Source organism: Amblyomma americanum, chromosome 2 (assembly GCF_052857255.1).
Source record: "Amblyomma americanum isolate KBUSLIRL-KWMA chromosome 2, ASM5285725v1, whole genome shotgun sequence".
Lineage (NCBI taxonomy): Eukaryota > Metazoa > Arthropoda > Arachnida > Ixodida > Ixodidae > Amblyomma > Amblyomma americanum.
Window position 1 is genome coordinate 69994689 of NC_135498.1, and position 16837 is coordinate 70011525.

At 47.4% G+C, this 16837-nt stretch overlaps 1 protein-coding gene across 3 annotated transcripts in view; it reads left to right on the forward strand.

Moving 5' to 3' along the window:
- The window catches only part of LOC144121378 (calcium/calmodulin-dependent protein kinase kinase 1), a 220759-nt gene that overhangs the window by 55122 nt on the left and 148800 nt on the right, over window positions 1-16837 (forward strand). Inside the window, exon 1 of one of the 3 annotated variants that reach the window (XM_077654574.1) lies at window positions 13353-13737. The exons of the other annotated variants lie outside the window; for them this stretch is intronic. The gene's annotated coding sequence lies outside the window, so the exon portion shown is untranslated. Of the gene's footprint in view, window positions 1-13352; window positions 13738-16837 lie in introns of those variants that run through there. 3 annotated transcript variants of the gene reach the window in all.

The window sequence follows — 16837 nt, forward strand, 5'->3', positions numbered from 1 at the left end:
ACCAAAGATATTAGAGTACAGCTGTGTTCCCCTCGTGACCAACGAAAATTCTTTACCGATGGCCACGTGACTTGGACTTAGGGCCAATGGGAACGGGCCCTTTCTTCCTTGGGGGAGGGGGGGTGCGGGGGGGGGGGGGGGGGCGGGGGTGCGGGGTAGGAGGCAATGTCCGCGGAGAACGTAAGGAGGGCCCAATCATTCTATCTCTCATCAGAGAAGGCTGAAAGTCGGCTAGTTTCCGTTACTCCATCAGTGTAGCATCTGTTTTCCTGTTCCCTCTGATGTGTCAAACAGCGCCGATGATTGCCGGACATCGGCCGCTCATTACGGCGCACACGTGTGGCCTGTTGGTGAGCGGAGAACCTGAGCAACGTTGTCTCGTCAATCAAGCATCTGGTTTCGCGCAAGCCGCAGGCAAACAGAAGCGCCGCTGCTTGCTACTGTATCCGTGGGGCTTGATTACCGAGCGAGTCAGACGGGGGGCCTGCTGGCCTTATGAGTTTATCGACCGGCTATGACCTCAACAGGACGCCTGTGCTTCCTCTCTGCCCGTAACTGCGCTCCCGGTCGTCGATAATTAGGCTATAGTGCCGGGCGTTGAGAACGGTGCGCCGCAAAGCTGAAGCTTTAGGCGACATAATCCAGGGGCGTCGTTAGATATTGGCCTGCCGCAGGTCACTGTACCTAAGGGTATAACCAGCAAAACTGTCTCGCCAACACAATGTATTAGGACTTCACGAAAGGTCCTTGCCTGAGACTCTTTCCTACAACTTTGCGTTTACTTCTTTAATTAAAGCGTACTTTACAGGCTTCAAGGAAAGCATCGTGTCAGGTTGGTTGGGTGTGTTATACGTAGGCAACAACGCTCAGAAAAGAACTGCGTAGTTCGTAGCTACAGTAAAACCAGTAAGCTGAAATAATAAATCTTAATTCATCGCCGTTCACCAAAAAGCCATATAGAATATAAGAAGGCGAAGCCCTAGGCATCAACAACAGAATAAGAAAATTGAAAAAAAAAAACATTCATATGCCAAAGAGGACAGGCTGAGAAGCTTGAAGGCCATTAGGAAAAAAGAAGAGATAAATGAGAAACGAAAGGAAAGAAAAGTAGTCTACAAAGGCAGCGCCACGTGTGTCGCTTCTTCTTGCTTCCTCCTGCCGTATGCGCCGCAGTTTCCTAAGTAACTGAAAAATAAAGAATTGTTTTTCTTGAATATACAAGTGATCTTGCTTGCGTAATTATAGATAACAAAATGTGTCTTGTTTCGCTGCAATGAGGCGAATTTTGGAATGGCGTTCCACAGACACACTGCATAAGACAATGAAAAGAAGTTAAAAAGATAAAAGGGTGCCTCTGACTTGGAGACGTCCAGTGACCAGTTCTCGCAGGTATTTCCAAGGTAATTTCCCGGGAACATTATTTAAGCTCTCGTCAGTCTTTCGTGAAATTCGACTGCTTCTTTTGTATTTTATCACAATTAAATAACCTCAATAGCTCTTTCGTAGAGCTCATCATCCTTTCAGCATGGCCAGGTTCGAGCCGCAGTTCAAACTGTTTGTGCGTTCCCACGAGACACAGGATGTTTCTTTCAAAGCCCCAACTAAAGCAAAACACAACTGCAAATTACTCCTCCAAGTGGACCGTTGTGTGGGAACTCGTTTCTTAACTTCAGTAAATAGATGGACTTTTGCAAGAAAGACATTTCGGTCTAGTTTATCAGCTCTTTCGACGGCTAATATAAATGGCGCTCCACACTCATCTCGATTTTAGACAGCCATTGGTTTAAGAAGTATCCAGCGATTATTTTTTGGGAAAGATGACTAATAACTAGCACATCTGGATCAAAGTGAAAGTGATTTTTATGTAAAAGTCTATGGTTATTGTTGAAGCCCACATGATTTTAAGAGGAATATCCACGCTTTCCTGAAACTTACGCGTCAGAATTTTTGTTTGAAATAATGGTATTAAAGGTCTTTTACCAGCTCTGTTAATGAAAAGAAGCCAAAGAGAAGCCAAGACAATTTATTTTATAACCTGATTAGAGTTAAGCGTGAACGTGAGCCCGCCACATGTTACCTGGAGAAAACTAGATGTACTACTGTACTACTATTATTATCTTAACCAAAAACGGCATTACCTGCCTTTACAGCCAGGCTGTAAAGCTCCCTCTGTGCCTGTCTTGCCTACAAAAAAAAAAACAATCAGCAAATGCAACTTCAGTCTCCACTTCATCCCCACAGCGTTCCGAACGCTCGGTGATTGACCCCAAAATCGCCCTGCGCACAAACCGCTTTTCAGGACATCGTTACGAAAAGGTGCGAGCGCACACCAGAACACACGTTGGTGCCGCAGGCAGTTCTTCGCGCGAAAAGAATACGAATCGATATTCCGAATAAACCCGTTCGCTGCCCTTCGTGTTTGCGAAAGCACGACAGAGAATCGCCCATAGAGCCCCGTCCAGCGCATGTGCAATGACCGCGGACTGAATGAATTGGTGGAAATGACCCAGGATCCCGATCTTTAGAGATGGTCATTCCAGAGGCTCGTGTTTCTCTCGTTCACCAGCCGCTGAGCGCTCAAGCGAACATAACGTGACTGAGAAGCACCGGGCAAGTGGCTTGGCGGCAAAACTGGGCAGGGAAGGAGGCTCTAATCCCTGAGAACGCAGTTATTTCGCAATGCGTGCTTTTCGGAAACAACTTTTACCCGCTTTATGTCACAGTGAGCACTAGCAGACGTGTTGCTTTGGAGGGCTCGAAAAATTTTAGCTGAGATTAAAACAGGGGGTAGTTGGATAATAAAAGAATTACCCAAAGAATTACACACTCACGCGCGTAAAGTTTATTGCATCGGTTTTCCTCAGTGTTAAATCGCTATGAGACCCATATTAATTACATTAATCTTTTATTATAATAATTACATTATCTGCAAATGAATTTCAGATGAGGCCTGGCTCGGGCTGATTGGTTCGTCTGCAAGAAACGGCACAAACAGAGGAAGCTACGTCTCTGCTCTGGCGTCTGCTCTGTCCACTTTATCAGCTCTCTTTAATTTTCGACACATCTGCTTCGGAGTGTCGGATAAAGGTCGTTATGCTGGCCCAGCAATGCTTTGGTGTTTTAAAATGTTTAGTGGCTTTCTTTCGCCGTCACTAATGCGGAATATTTTGTACAGTTTAGGCGCGTTGTCATACCAGCTGTACGAGGTTTCTTCGCATTCTAGAAGCAGATTAGGTATTCATCAACATGGAAAGTGCCATGGCGTTGGTTTCTTATATGCTCACTGGTCACAAATATGCGCACACATGCCGCGAGAGCGGCAACAGACTCATATTAAATTCTCTTGTCCCTGGCTTGCTCGATATTTATCTGTGCTACACATCGGTACTTTCTTCTTGTGTGCTGGTTCACCTCTTTCATCAGGCTTTGCTCAGTGTGTCCGAAACTAATTTAAAAAACCCCCGTAGTGCCACAGAGAGTACCACGTAGCTTGTGCACAGCTTAAAATGAAGTGCAGGGGAGAGACAGCAGGCAAAGCTCAGAGTCTCTGGGGACCTCTTCGGTTACGAGCCCGTTCGCCCGTTGTTTCTTCGTAAGTCTAGGCTCGATCGATCAGGCAACCGCGTCCCGCTGTGTCCAGCGTTTCAACGAACGTACTCTGCCGCGCTTCCTCCTCCGCCTGGGTCTATATTGCTCGCTTTTATCCCTCCTTTCGCTTCCGCCCTTTCCACGCACAGTGTCACCCTTCTTTTATGTTTTTATGTTGGTTTTTGCTTCCCGCTCGGCCGATGCATGGATTGATCGGCTGTCTTTCGATCTCGCCTCCGTTATCATTTCTTTTCCTCCAAGGCCTGGTGTTTGTTCTCCTATACGGTGTGCGGAGAAGCGCCCTTCTGGTGCGTGCACGGTAACCTTGTTAGTTATGAGCGAAAAGCATTTTGTCGCTCTCTCTCTGGGTCACGTGGCAGTGAGCTGAGAGATCGCCACCTTATTCGCGCATTGGATAATGGATGCAGCGTCGGCAGCGGAACCGTCACGTGAGGAAGCGACGACGCCGAAAGCGGACGCCAAGTCCCGAGATTGATCACTCGTCGCGCATAGCAGTTCCACTCTGTCACCACTCTCCCGGCTGTCTTCGATATCATCGCTCGAGGAGGACCGGCGTTCTGAGTTGCGCCCCATATGTACACAGGCCACAGCGTAGTTCACACTGTTACGAGATGTGCAGTGCTTGTGGCGAAACGGTCCTTGCGTCAACTCGAAGTTGTCATGAAAAAACAAAATACAATCAAGCCGCGGCTGGGATATACCTGCAAGTCAGATAAGTAACCATATCTTTCATGAAGCCTACAGCGGATTTTCGGGACGAGAACTTCCGACCGTCTGTAATTTTTTACGGTACTGTTGGTTTAGATCACTGGCGGTCAGTTTATTGTATAAAAAATATTACACCAACCCGCGAATTTCCGTGGTAGTGCGCGGAGAGTCAAAACAAAACCGCTTATTCGCCGAAAAAAAGAAGCCATATCACGTGGTCAGAAGACGGTTGCATGAAGTTAGGATGCCACAGAGCAGAGTTATCACTTATTGGTCAGCTAGAAACCCGCTGTCGACGCACTCATGGTAACCACGTAAGCGTGAACAGACAAACTGGCAAGTGGCGCTCTTTGTCCGCACAGAATTTTATTCGCGCGGTACTGTAGGAACCGACGTTCCTGTGGTAGCTCGCTATTAGACTAATAGAAGATAAAGAATATTGGCTGGACGATCACGAAAATTCATGTGAGAAAGTTGCGATTGAAATTGAATTTGCCTTCGATGCCTTTGTTGCTTTTACTCAAGCCGAGGCTTCACACACGCGGCAGAATTTTTCCGGTGGGTGTGGGTGGGCGCAGGTGGGTTGGTGGGCAGTACTTCTGCAGGGTGCAGTTTGGGTGAGAGGTTGGTCTAGAGTGGCGGAAGGCGGGTAGGCTACCCATAGCTATGGGGTGGAGTGTGAGGGGTAGAGCGGGTAGTAAGGTGGCACGTCTGAGTTGGGGGGAGGGGGTGCAGCTTTCTTTCCCATTGCATCTTAGCAGTCAACTTATTTCGCCTCCCTTTTTTGTTCCCCTGTTGCGTATTCCTGTTCTGGGTGAAGACTTGGTGGAGGGTAGAGTTAGGTGGACTGGTGGTGCGTTGCGCTTCGGGAGGGTATAGAGATGGTAGATGAACAGCACTTAAATGGCGCATCTGGAGGGAAGGTGGGGTGGGGAGGTGAATCGAGGGTGTCTGCAGGGGGATGGATGGATATCCTCGTAACTATGGTGGTGCGGCGAGGAGGTGCCTAGTGTGTTATGCTTCTGGAAAGTCGAGATCTAACTAAAAAGGGCATCATACAAATAACGCCATTTCCTCCAAGCACCGCTATTACTGGTATCGTAATTATATACAGTTCAGCTTCTAGTAAAAGGGATGCTGAAAACACCTCAGTGGCTTTCTCACAAAGGTAGTAGTATAAAACATTGGAACCGGGTACCCTGCACAGGTTGGAGTGAGTTCTAGTGGTGATTGATAAGGTTTATTGGCGTCAGGTAGAAGTCACAATCACAGGTCCACATTTCGGTCCTTTCAGCCGAGGCGATCATACAAATATGTTCACTTTACACGGAAGTGAGACAGGAATTTAGTTCTCAACCGAATGTACCTGCTGGGACTGTAACGACCTGGGGGCAAATCAAGAGCAGAACCAGCTTCATTTTCATGCGCTTCAGTATCATGACGGTGCCTGACGGCGTCTGAGCGCTTGACTATCTTTTTGGTGTACCTTGCGGTGCCTGGAATCGTTAAGCACCAAGTGTAGGAGAGCTTGCTGGCTCCTGATCGTTAGGCTGTTGCAGATGCGCAAACCAAAGACACGGACGAAGCTAGAGCGGACAAGCCAGAACTTAGTGATCGTCCCGACCGCCTCTCCGGTTAGCGATCCTGATATTTGAAAGATCAGTACTTTGCTATCGTCACTTCCTTGGTGCGCAGCAGATCCTGAGCAACCTGTTAGCCATCTTTTGTAATCGTATGGCTAGCGAATAACTTCCCCCTTAATTCAAACATAATCTATCTAGAAAGATTTAGCTAAATGCAATGAACCAATAGAGTAGACTTCTGGGCGCTACCAATGTGTTTCTGTTCACGATTAAAGCAATCAATTCGTACTATTAACGCCCAACGAGCAAATGCCTATAACAGCTAAGGTTTTTTAAGGGTGGAAACTCAAGAGTGTGAGCCACAGGCGTTGCTGCGGCACAGCGCTCCGTGGACAATCCAATCGCCCATCGATCGTTCCGCTTGAAATCAGAGCCACAACAAGGGACCCCCGCTCTTCGCGCGTACGTGACGTCAATACGCGTGGATGCGGAAAGCGGTGCGACGCAGTCGGTTCCGTCCAGGCGGACGCCTCGATGACAGCGCGGGACTGTCGAGGCGGCTTGCAGGGAAGAGAAAGGGATTGGGGGAGGAGGGCAGGCACGGACTGGATCTGTGGTTCTCACGGGGTTATGTATTGACAAGCGAGGACAGACACGCTTTGTGCGCCGGAGTCGGCCGTCAGAATCGCCGGCGCCGTGGCATTCTTGAAGGGAGGGCGGTGACAGGATCCAGGCCGAGCGCTGAAGTACATTAGCGGACCGTTGGACAGCGAGGCGCCGGACGAGGAGAAAGACGATTGAAGAGTAAGAGGAAGTGAGCAGAGGTAGCTTGTGCCGGTAGGATATAACGGCTTCATTTGATCCTTTAATACTTCAATGTCCAACTTCCGTAATTGGTTCAAGCGGTGCCCCGCTCCTCGTCTCCTCTTGATTGGCTGAAGCTACTGAATACCGTGAGCGTAACCTCGCTTTTGTTAATCGTAAAGAACGAAAGCAAAATTGAATAGAATTAAAATTTAGCCGCTTGATTACACCGGCCCTTAATTCCCCTTGAGATGGATTAGCTGGCCCCGACGGCACACATAAAGAAAATAATATTTGTAACCTTTGAAGTGCCATCGGAAGCTGTTTTTTTTTCTTAGCTTACTGAATCCGGACGATAAATGTCAGACAAGCTTTGTGAACATGTAGGGTCACTGCATCGCACAAAGGGCAAAAGAAAATCACAAAAATCGTGTATTTAAACTTAGCTGGGCTCGCCAATAGACTCGCGCAAGTGGTTCAAAGGCATTGAAAACATCGGGGAGTAGCTTACCGCGGATTAGATATACTGTCTCTGCTCATTTTTTGCACTTGTTTTCAAATTCATAACGCTCCAATGTTACTTCTGCTGAGCGCAATAAAATCAAACTAAACCTCAATGATCTCTTGAAGAAGGGTTTTGTTTGTACTGTGTTATAATTTCCGAACTTTACAAGAGCGCCTCTATCGCGCATTTCTGTGGTCACGAGGTGCGCGTCACTCTGAGGAAGACTGGAAAAGTGGATTTCAGTCGAGAAAAATGAGACAACTGTGTAAAAGTACGAAGAAATGTTCTGTAGTTATAACAAAAGAGCACTTTTTCTGTGGTGTTCTCGTATTTTTCTGTAGTGCTCTAGTTTTTTCTGCGGTACTTCTCTGTGGCCTATAGTTCTGAAGTACATTTCTGTAGTAACTATACAAAATTCTGCTAATACTACAAAAATTTCTGTTGTTACTTGAAGTTTTTGCTCACAAACGTTACAGAAATTCTGTTCCGACGACAGAAGCATCACTGTTGTGTTTTTTCAACTGGGGGATGAATTTTCAACTGGGGGATAAACGAACCGCAAGTTTTCCTGGGAATGCGATTGTGGATACAAGTTAGACTTATACATTCACCCCAGCTACCAAGTGACTATACATTGCACTCCTTCTCAAAAAAGAGTAATGGTGCACGTGTAGAACTTTTTTGGAATAAAATCTAATACGAATAGCGTAGCTGCGCTATTGGCTTGAATACTAATTATGCAGATAAGAACGAATTGATAACGAATCGAATAGTGACGGAACTGAATGGAATACGAATCGAATACTTTTACGAATAATTGCCATTTGCGGGATTATTTGTATTGTGCGGTTATTATTCTGCGACAGACTGAGATGAAGAAACGGGATGTGTCAAGCGCTTCTATCCTTCAGTCCATGTTGCCCGCTGCGCTTTTGGCTACCATGAATCTACACCGACTTGCCCAACTTTCTTCGTTAGTTAACTTTACGGTCGTCATGTCATACGTATAAGAAAATTACATTTTGATAATCGAGAGGACAGTCAACTAGCTAGCGTCACATCTCAGGAGATCAGTGGGGCGAGGTCACCTTATGTGCCTTGAATTCCGAGATCTGGCATCAAAGAGTCATGTAAAAGTTTGCTTAACCTGCCTCAGCCCAGTTTCATCGCCCAGTTCTCGAACATAAATGCCGCCCCACAAGTGGGTTATTACCCGGCACTGAACACCATGTCGCGCAGACAGATCGCGGCAGAGTTCTGTGCGGCGTTGGAGTAGAGCTTGTTTCAGTGTAGCCACTGAAAGAAACTAGGGAGCACCCTATTTGGCTTTAGTGCCAATTATGCTATTCTCCGAATAATTTTTCGAATTGGCACACCCCTATTTGCAATTGGCACACACCTAAGCAATTGTCAACCGGCACTCCTCTAGTACGGGAAGTTAGTGACAGAAAACAACAACAATGTTAGCGCCAATGCACAGTTTTATGCGTTACCAAGCTTTTCTCAGCAACCCTCTTCCAGATTATTTATTGTGTCGTCTGTCTCGTATTTTTAGTTTGCCCCTGTAGTCGCTTGGTCAGGGAAGTGCGATATAATGCAGTTCTTTAAAATACAGCCCAGAGCACTGAGAACATTGCTGAAGCCAGGAGAGCGACTGCGGAGAACGACATTTTCTAAGACGGTCTTTCATTGTACGGATATACAAACTGCAAGTGTACACTTTTTACAGGATCCGAAAAGGCCTGCATTATCTGTAAATAAACAAGGAAGTATGCAATAAAGGAGACCGTCCGCAAACGATGCACCAAGCGCGATTATGAACACCATTTCCTATGATATTGTTTAGAATGGGTATTTTCCTCCTCTAGCTATCGGAACGAGAGAGATCTCGAACTTCTCAACACCCTGAAAAAAGAACCCTGCATGCACACGAGAACAAAAAGAACTTAGAGTTAAACAGTGATGATAACACCGCGCTGTTGTAATGACACAGTGTTCCATAAGGCTGTGTGTTGCATAAATAACGGATGTCTTAACTGCAGCGGAGACCAAACACAAACATCTTGCGGAGGACCAAACATCCTGCGGAGACCGAACATAAACATCTTGCGGAGGAGGAATTTGCTGACATACTGTTTGCATCAGCCATTAAAAAAATTAAACCCATTCGTGGAATCCAAAACATGTACGGATTTTATGGTTTCTCTTTCTTTGTTGCCCATTTTCTTCACCTTTTCATGTGTTTTAATGACGCGCTAAGACCCATTTTTCTAGTGCTACGTGTTCATTTTATCTACTCAAGCATTTTCACGATTTCGGTTTGGGCTAGTTTTTTCATTGCTAACAACGGGTTAACGCAGTACGAAAGAACGTGGACACGAAAGGAACACACAATACAGCACGCTGTGTTTTGAGCACATTTAGTGTTTTCGTTTCTTCACGCTAGGTTAATCTGTTTAAGTATTTTGCTCTGCTTTATTGCGCAAGCAAGGAACTAAAAGAAATAAACAAAAAAGTTGTAGCCCCATATTCGGTCGTCAAGGGAAGCAAAGAGTGCGCATTTTTTTTGTTATCGTTGACAGTCGTTCGGCCTAATTATATGGATTGGCAGTAATACTTCAAAAAGTGAGGCTTCTGTCAACTCTGTCCGCAACCTGGTAGGTAATATGCATCGCATTTTACTAGACAAAAATGAATGAAATATTCAATTACCAGTGCAATCGTGTTTTTCTGTGTCCCTTGTGTACTGCATGCATCTGCCTTCCAAGATTTACATATTTGATAACCATGTGCTATTTCGTCACAGTTTTCTGTTCAACATATGTTATCACAAATGACAGATCTGAGTGGTATTTCTGTCTTTGTAACTCTTGATCAGCATCGATTACATGTTTTTTTTCTTTTGTTATCAGTGTGTGTGCATGCGCGTTTTTTTTTTACATGTACTATAGCATGTCGCTGCTCGAGGGGCGGACGGGGCTTTTGTCAAGCTGCGAAACTTGCAGCTTTTTCTCCGCCGCCCTTTTTCACCACCTGTACACTTTGTTGGTGAAATAAGTGCTCATTGATTGATTGAACCTTTCCAGGAGCACGCCCGCCTTGCGCTTTTCCTGAGTAATCAATGATCCACTAAGTACGGGAGCAGATTTTAAGGCGCTCCACAATTCTCAGATTCTTTCTGCCCGCACGTGAGCGCATACTACGCTTTGTTCCAAAAACGATTGCAGCTAACTTCTTAAACGATTAAATTCAGAACATATAAAGGCAGTTTGATTTTTTTTTTCTACTCTGGAGCGATTAGGTCAGCTTGGAACATAAACTGAAGTGAGACTTTCTGACGGTTCAGTTGGTGCATAATCTTTTCGAAAAAAATTGCGCGCTCAATTCCCATACACAAAACCGCCTGAAAGCATTTGTGCGCCATAAGAGTTGAAAGCTGCGCTTCTGTTTTGTCGTCTCTGCTCTTTCCTGTTAATGTCAATCTAGTGCACATTTCTAAAAGGAACAAACTGTTTGGAGAGCTGCCCTTCTGCAACGGTCTGCATAAGGTGGCGGAAGACATGGGCGTGCGGAGGATTCTGGAGCTTCGTAGACGGCCAGAGCCTTTCGAACGCAATATGAATGGGTCATTATAGAGAAAAACAAACTTCTAGGGATATTTCCTTTCGTCAGCCAAACATTAGTCGTTTGCACGGACTAGCTAATTCAGCTCCGAGTCGCTTTTGGTTCAGTTTCCTTCAGTACGGCGTTTCAAAAGCTGCCTTCGGTATGGTGGTGCTTTCGCAAAAGGCGACGCGGACCTTGAGCAAGCTCAGCGTTTAGAGCAAGTCCATAAATAAAACTATCCGACAGGAAGCGAGAGCACGCGCGCGCTTCCTTGCTATGCGCTGTACTGGAAGCGCACGCCGAAAGGCAACTGGCGCACCGCACAGCGTTTATACATCCGCACCCACGGCGCGCGGCCGTGCAGGGCCAGCCATGCGAGCCATTCCTTCTTCCTTTCCGAGGCTGCAGGAACAGGCTAAGGCCTCCTAACGGGAAAGCGGTTGTTTGTGCCTTCCAGGTCCGCGACACGCCGCGAAAAGAAACAAAATAAACTTGATAAAAAAACAGGAAAAGGACGAAACTCGTCCAGCCGGTACGCGTGGCAGCGTGGCCACTGCAGCCGTAGCCCCTCCTCCTGCCGCCATCACCGTTGCGGTCGGCGTTCTTCGCGAGAAAGCTTGGCAACGCAGCCGCTGCGCCGGCGTCCGCTAGCAAGAGGAAGACTGCGCCTCGGCTACTATCTGCTCCGACAGAAAGCCTTCCTCTCCGGGACCCACTAGGACGCTCGCTGCAAGATAAAAAGCCCGCAAAGCGCACCCATGCCTCGCGCCCATCGATGAACGCCCCTTCCCGCTTCGCAAGCGTTTGCCTGTGTGGTACTTGCGCGCTCGGCGTGTTCAGTGTCCGACGGAGAGCGAGGGCTTCTTCTTCGTTTGCTCCCTCGAGGCGGGAGAGTGGTTTTTATCGACGAGCTTCCTCTCTCTCTTGCTCCTACGGCAGCTGGAGGAAGCGGTGCCATACACGTGGTGTGCTACCAGTTGCCTTTTCTCGTGAGGCCCTCGCGTGTGGTAGCGATCGCTCAGTTGTGTATACGATACACGTGGCTTCCTTCGCAGCTTAAGAAGCAGTTCAGAATGACGTTGTCTTTTCTTTGTTTATTTCGCTTGCGTCACCTTCTGGTTCGTTTGGCGTTCGCAGCTGCTACTGCGTCCGGCAAATGAGAGCATCGATTACTGCCTCTGATCGCCTTGTGCGCTCCTGCCTCGGCTCGGAGTCGTCTGCTTTCGCGTGTTGGTCCGTGAAAGTGTGCGCGCTTTGTGCTCTTTCCTTTTTCTTCTTGCTTTGTCCTTGATTGCCGAAGCCGGTAGTTTGCCGTGGAGTTCGCGGTGGAGGAAAGTGGAGATACACAACTGACAACGACCGACTGTCTTCACGAGGAGAAAAAGAACTTGGCGAGTCGCAGCACAAACGAGGATGCCGAAGGTTTGACAGCGCCGACACGGCAATCGGCTCTTCAGGGCTGTTCACAGGTCTGGGCGTTGCGGTCACATGGCTTTGCGCTTTGCCAACCGAAGCGTTGCCAGGAGCGTGTGTTTGTGAGACCAGAAGGGCGACGGACAGGTTGTCAGCCGTTGTCTTCGAGGCGACACGATCGACTAACTTTGGCGGCTGGGGACGTTGGTTCCGAGTGTCTGTTGTTTCGGGAATGTGGAAACAGTGACAGCGAAGAATGGATTGACGGAGGACCATGTGCAGCATTAGCCGCAATTACTGTTTCTCATCCAACTGAATGGACGATGGGCGTCAAGTCAACGTGTGTTTGCAAGGCTTCTGGAAAAGAAAATAGCATGGAAGTGTCGTGTCTGGGAGACAAGGATGTGTATCTGCGGGTTGCCCACCGTGTGTAATTATTCTGCGCGACTGCATTTAATCGGCCGCAACTGCCCTTGACAAAAGGCGGCTTCAACCATACAGTCTTTCACTAATGTCTACACGGCGTGCGACGTTCGTTGCACAAGTTAACGGAACCGTAAGCCGCCGGAAAGACGCCGTCACGCTTCCGAAAGGAAAGACGCTTTATTGCGCTTTTCTAGCGTCGGACAACGCTCCGAATCGCCTAGTGGTAAGAGCAAGCGCTCAGCTTGCGCGCTTTGACGACCGCGTCGCACAAAAGGGACGGAAAGCGTCAGGCGGACCCGACCAAGAGAGAACAGAATAAGAAAGTGGCGGCAGTGTGTTTCCATCGGCTCAACTATTGAGCAAAGCAACGCCCAGTTATTCCGCGCGCTGAACGACGGCGACGACAAGAGCAACCACGGTTGTAAAGAAAGTATAGTAGTTGGGAGGACGAGCTACCGATTTCCGACCGGAGCCGAGCGAAGGCCGAGCAGCGGCAAGAGGAGAGAGCGGGGATACAGGGAGAGAGCAAAAGCTCAAGCAACGCGGGTCTTCATTTATTGCCACTTGCCCGCTGGAAAAGAAAATTGCTGTTTACGTTCTCGCGAAGGAGAGAAGGAAGAGGGAGAGAGTGTGTGCTTGCGTGCGTGTGTGTGTTTGGTGGTGCAGCGGCGGAAGGCAGGCTCGGAGGAGCGGCCGCTAGTAGCAAACCAAACAGCGGGGAGCGTTTGGTGTGGTGCTGATCGTGAATCAACGGTAGTGCACGTACTGCTTGGAAGAGTGAAGTTTAGAAACCTTCGCTGCTCCTTGCTGTTGTGGCGGCCTGAAGGTTGTGTGTGTATGTGCGCTCATCCGAGCCGTCCAGTAGCTGTCGGCCCTGCAGCAGTGTGAATTGCGAAGCGGAGTGCGTCAGTCTCGCAAGATTCGTCACGTGGTCGCCGGCGATTGCCCGCTGGAGTTTTCAAAAGCTGCGATCACTCAGTCGAAGGACGTCGGGGGGTCGCTCGGGTGTCACTGCTCCGCGACCTGGAAAGGAGAGGTCCTGGCCGACGCCGGAGTTTCGCCTTGACACACCGACTTACGAAGGTAATGTGCGAGAGGTCGTGCGCCGACTGAATTGGGTAGCGGGGGACCTTAATCGTTTTGTTGCGCCCCTGTAACGATTCTACTGTTTTCCTTGCGACTGTCTTCGTGTTCTTACCGGTATAATACCTTTTTGCCGCTGTTTTTTTTTTATTTTCAGATTCAGTAGCTTCAGTACTATGTTCTGAAAACTATGCGTAACTGTATACTAATCAGACTCTTTGCTTGGCTCTTCAGCATTTGCTCATTATAAAGGTGAAGCGCAGTACGAACACTATGGGCTTACTTTTGATCCCCGTACTTATTATGTTTGTTTTTAATATTAATATCTAGCAGAACCGACAGATATTCGTTATACTTCTCTAGGCTTCTGCGCACTGTTTTCGATTGCGCTCGAGCGCATCGAAAACAATCTGCAGAAGCCTACAGAGACAACAGTATCCAGAAACAGGAGCACAAAACGCACAAAACCGTTTACAAATGACTCTAAACAGCACGAGCTCTTGGGCTTGTTCGTGTTGCATTGTAGATGGCGTACGAGTGCACGCAATCGAGGACAAAGAGAAAGAGAGAGAAGTAGTCGACACAAGCGCTCTGTGGCCTACTATCGGTCTCGGCCCTCTTTTGTCTGCGCTCTTTCGTGATGTGCAATAGAAATGACTGCTGTCAAAATAACATAATTTAGTTCACATCCATTACAATTTTAATTGTAGATGCTGCGTGTGAGACCTGCGCAGTGTCGAAACTGCACAGTTTAACCTATGATTAGTATCACCCACTACCAGCTCACGTAGCACCGGAATTTATGTGCGGTGCATGTCGTGTTCATGTTTCTCGGATGATGAAATTCCCGTATGTACTATCCGTGCAGCACTTTCGAGTTATCTGTCTGTAGCTTAATGTAATATTCATTCATTAGCCTGCGACCTAGCTGCCAACCGATTGATTACTCCTCATGATCCTGGTTTCTCATGAACAAGGTTCCTCATGTTCCGACGGTCACTTTTGGAACATGACGAGTCCGGTGTTGTACGCTTCTTGCAACCTGAGTCCAGTTTTAAGGCGACTAGGGCTCATCCAAAATATTATTTCCGTTAGTCGACAGGTGGCAACACGAGTACTAAACGACCATTTTGCTACAATTTTCGAGAAAAAATTGTGTCCGCTAAGGGCGTGTTATCATTGAAAGCGTCTTGACGCAGTCAACAAGCTTTCGACGTCCATCTGCGGTCATGATGAAATTCAAGGTCAAGGATCCAGTCGTTGCGAATTTGACCTTGCACGTAAAATAAAAGCCACGAAAGTGTTCGGCTGCAGACATCCTCTTACGGCAATGAAGCGCCGCGTACCCTTTGCAGTTGTGTTTGTCTCTCAAAAACCCATCTGTCCTGGCTCGACATTTTATTTACGTCCCCTCGTAAAAACAGCTGTCCGGTGCTGCAGACGCCTTCTCCCACGCAGCAGTAAAACGGTGAGCGCTTGTTTATCAGAAAACAACAACTCTTGCAGGGAACGATGTGCGTGTATTTATTTAATGCCGATTTGTTCGCAGAAATCTTCGGTTTCCCGCGATGAGTCGTTGGAGTGGCTCTTTCGCAACAGATTTGTGTTTCCCCATGCAACTCCACAAGCAAACTAATTTTCGTTATCGTTGTAGTGCTCCTTTTTCGTTAACGAAACTTTCGTTTCGCATTCGTTTGCTTCCGTCTCTTATCGCTTGGGTTCTGCCTCGACGCCACGTTATATTTATTCGTTGTTCTCAGCGCTCGTGCGTTATATGCACTTCAAACTTTAGTTTTCTGTTCAAAACTCTTTTTGCTTGTCTTTATTTTAATTTCTGTGCTCCTGGCATTATTAGGGAAGCCGCGCAATTTTACGCAAACGACACCATGCAGGAGTAAAGACTACAATACGAACGCAAACACAACCAACGTTATCGCAAGTAATTAAGCCTTTTCACGCTCTTATGCATTTGTTTACGTAGCAAGAGTAAATTGTCGGTAACAGCAAGGTTTCTTAGACGACTTCGAGAAAATTTCCTCACCCGTGGATTTTTGTTCTTAACTTACACGTAGATTTTTGCGAACGTATAGCTTAAGTGAAATAATTCCCAGGCCGCAGGCTCGGCTTTCAAGCAGTGTTGCGCGTCGCTAACGGGCCCCAGGAACATATCCAGACCCTGATGGGTGAAAGTGATATTACTCCTAGCTCTTCAAAGCTTTCCAGCTGCTGGGATCTCATAACCTCCCAACTACAAGGCTGAAATCTAGACCTTGGAGGCTGCACGCAGCATTCGAGTATTTTGCCTTCATCGAATCGTGCATACATGGTTGTGTAAATATGTCTTCTGAGGCGGAGCGCTTCAGACTGGTATACAGTACCCAGCACTATATGTAGATGCTGCTCATTGAGTGTTTAAAAGAAAACTGCTTCGATTTTTATGAAATATTGGTTCCAAAAGTTATCTCGCTAAAACTTCGTACGTGATGGGCCCTTACATTACACGTTACACACATTAAAGCAGCATCTTATTTCACCAAACACTTTTTAGCCCTATGTGTACTTCACTCACCGTGTGCAGTAAGTGACGAGATGGCATTTGCCGGCAGGGACGTCAATAATTCCGCCTTTTGTCCCTTGCACCTGAACACGCTTTTGTAAGAAGATGAAAATGCATTCAATTGTAAAGAGCCCCACGGAAATTGAGACCACAACGCAAATAAAGGACAGCCCAGGAGATCAACTGGAACAGCGTCCTCTTTGCCCAAACTGAAAGTGGACTGAGGGAAAAAAAAACAGGGGTACAAATGACATGAGACTCAAAGCAAGAAAAGGAAAGGAAAGAATTAGGGCATCCACGATGTTTCAGCAAGACCAAAACGCATTGTGCGACCGTGTTGGGGGCGCATCCATTTGCGTTCCTCTTCTGCCTACGTACATGGTCGCGCTGCACATGTTTATGTAAACTGAGACGCGTCTCATCCAGGAAAGACAGTTTCACGTTCGCAGCTCATAAGAAATTCAGAGTAGCCACCTTGCGGATGATACGATGCCGCTGCGATGAGGCGTCCTATTCCACAGAACACGTGCGTGGATGTTGCTC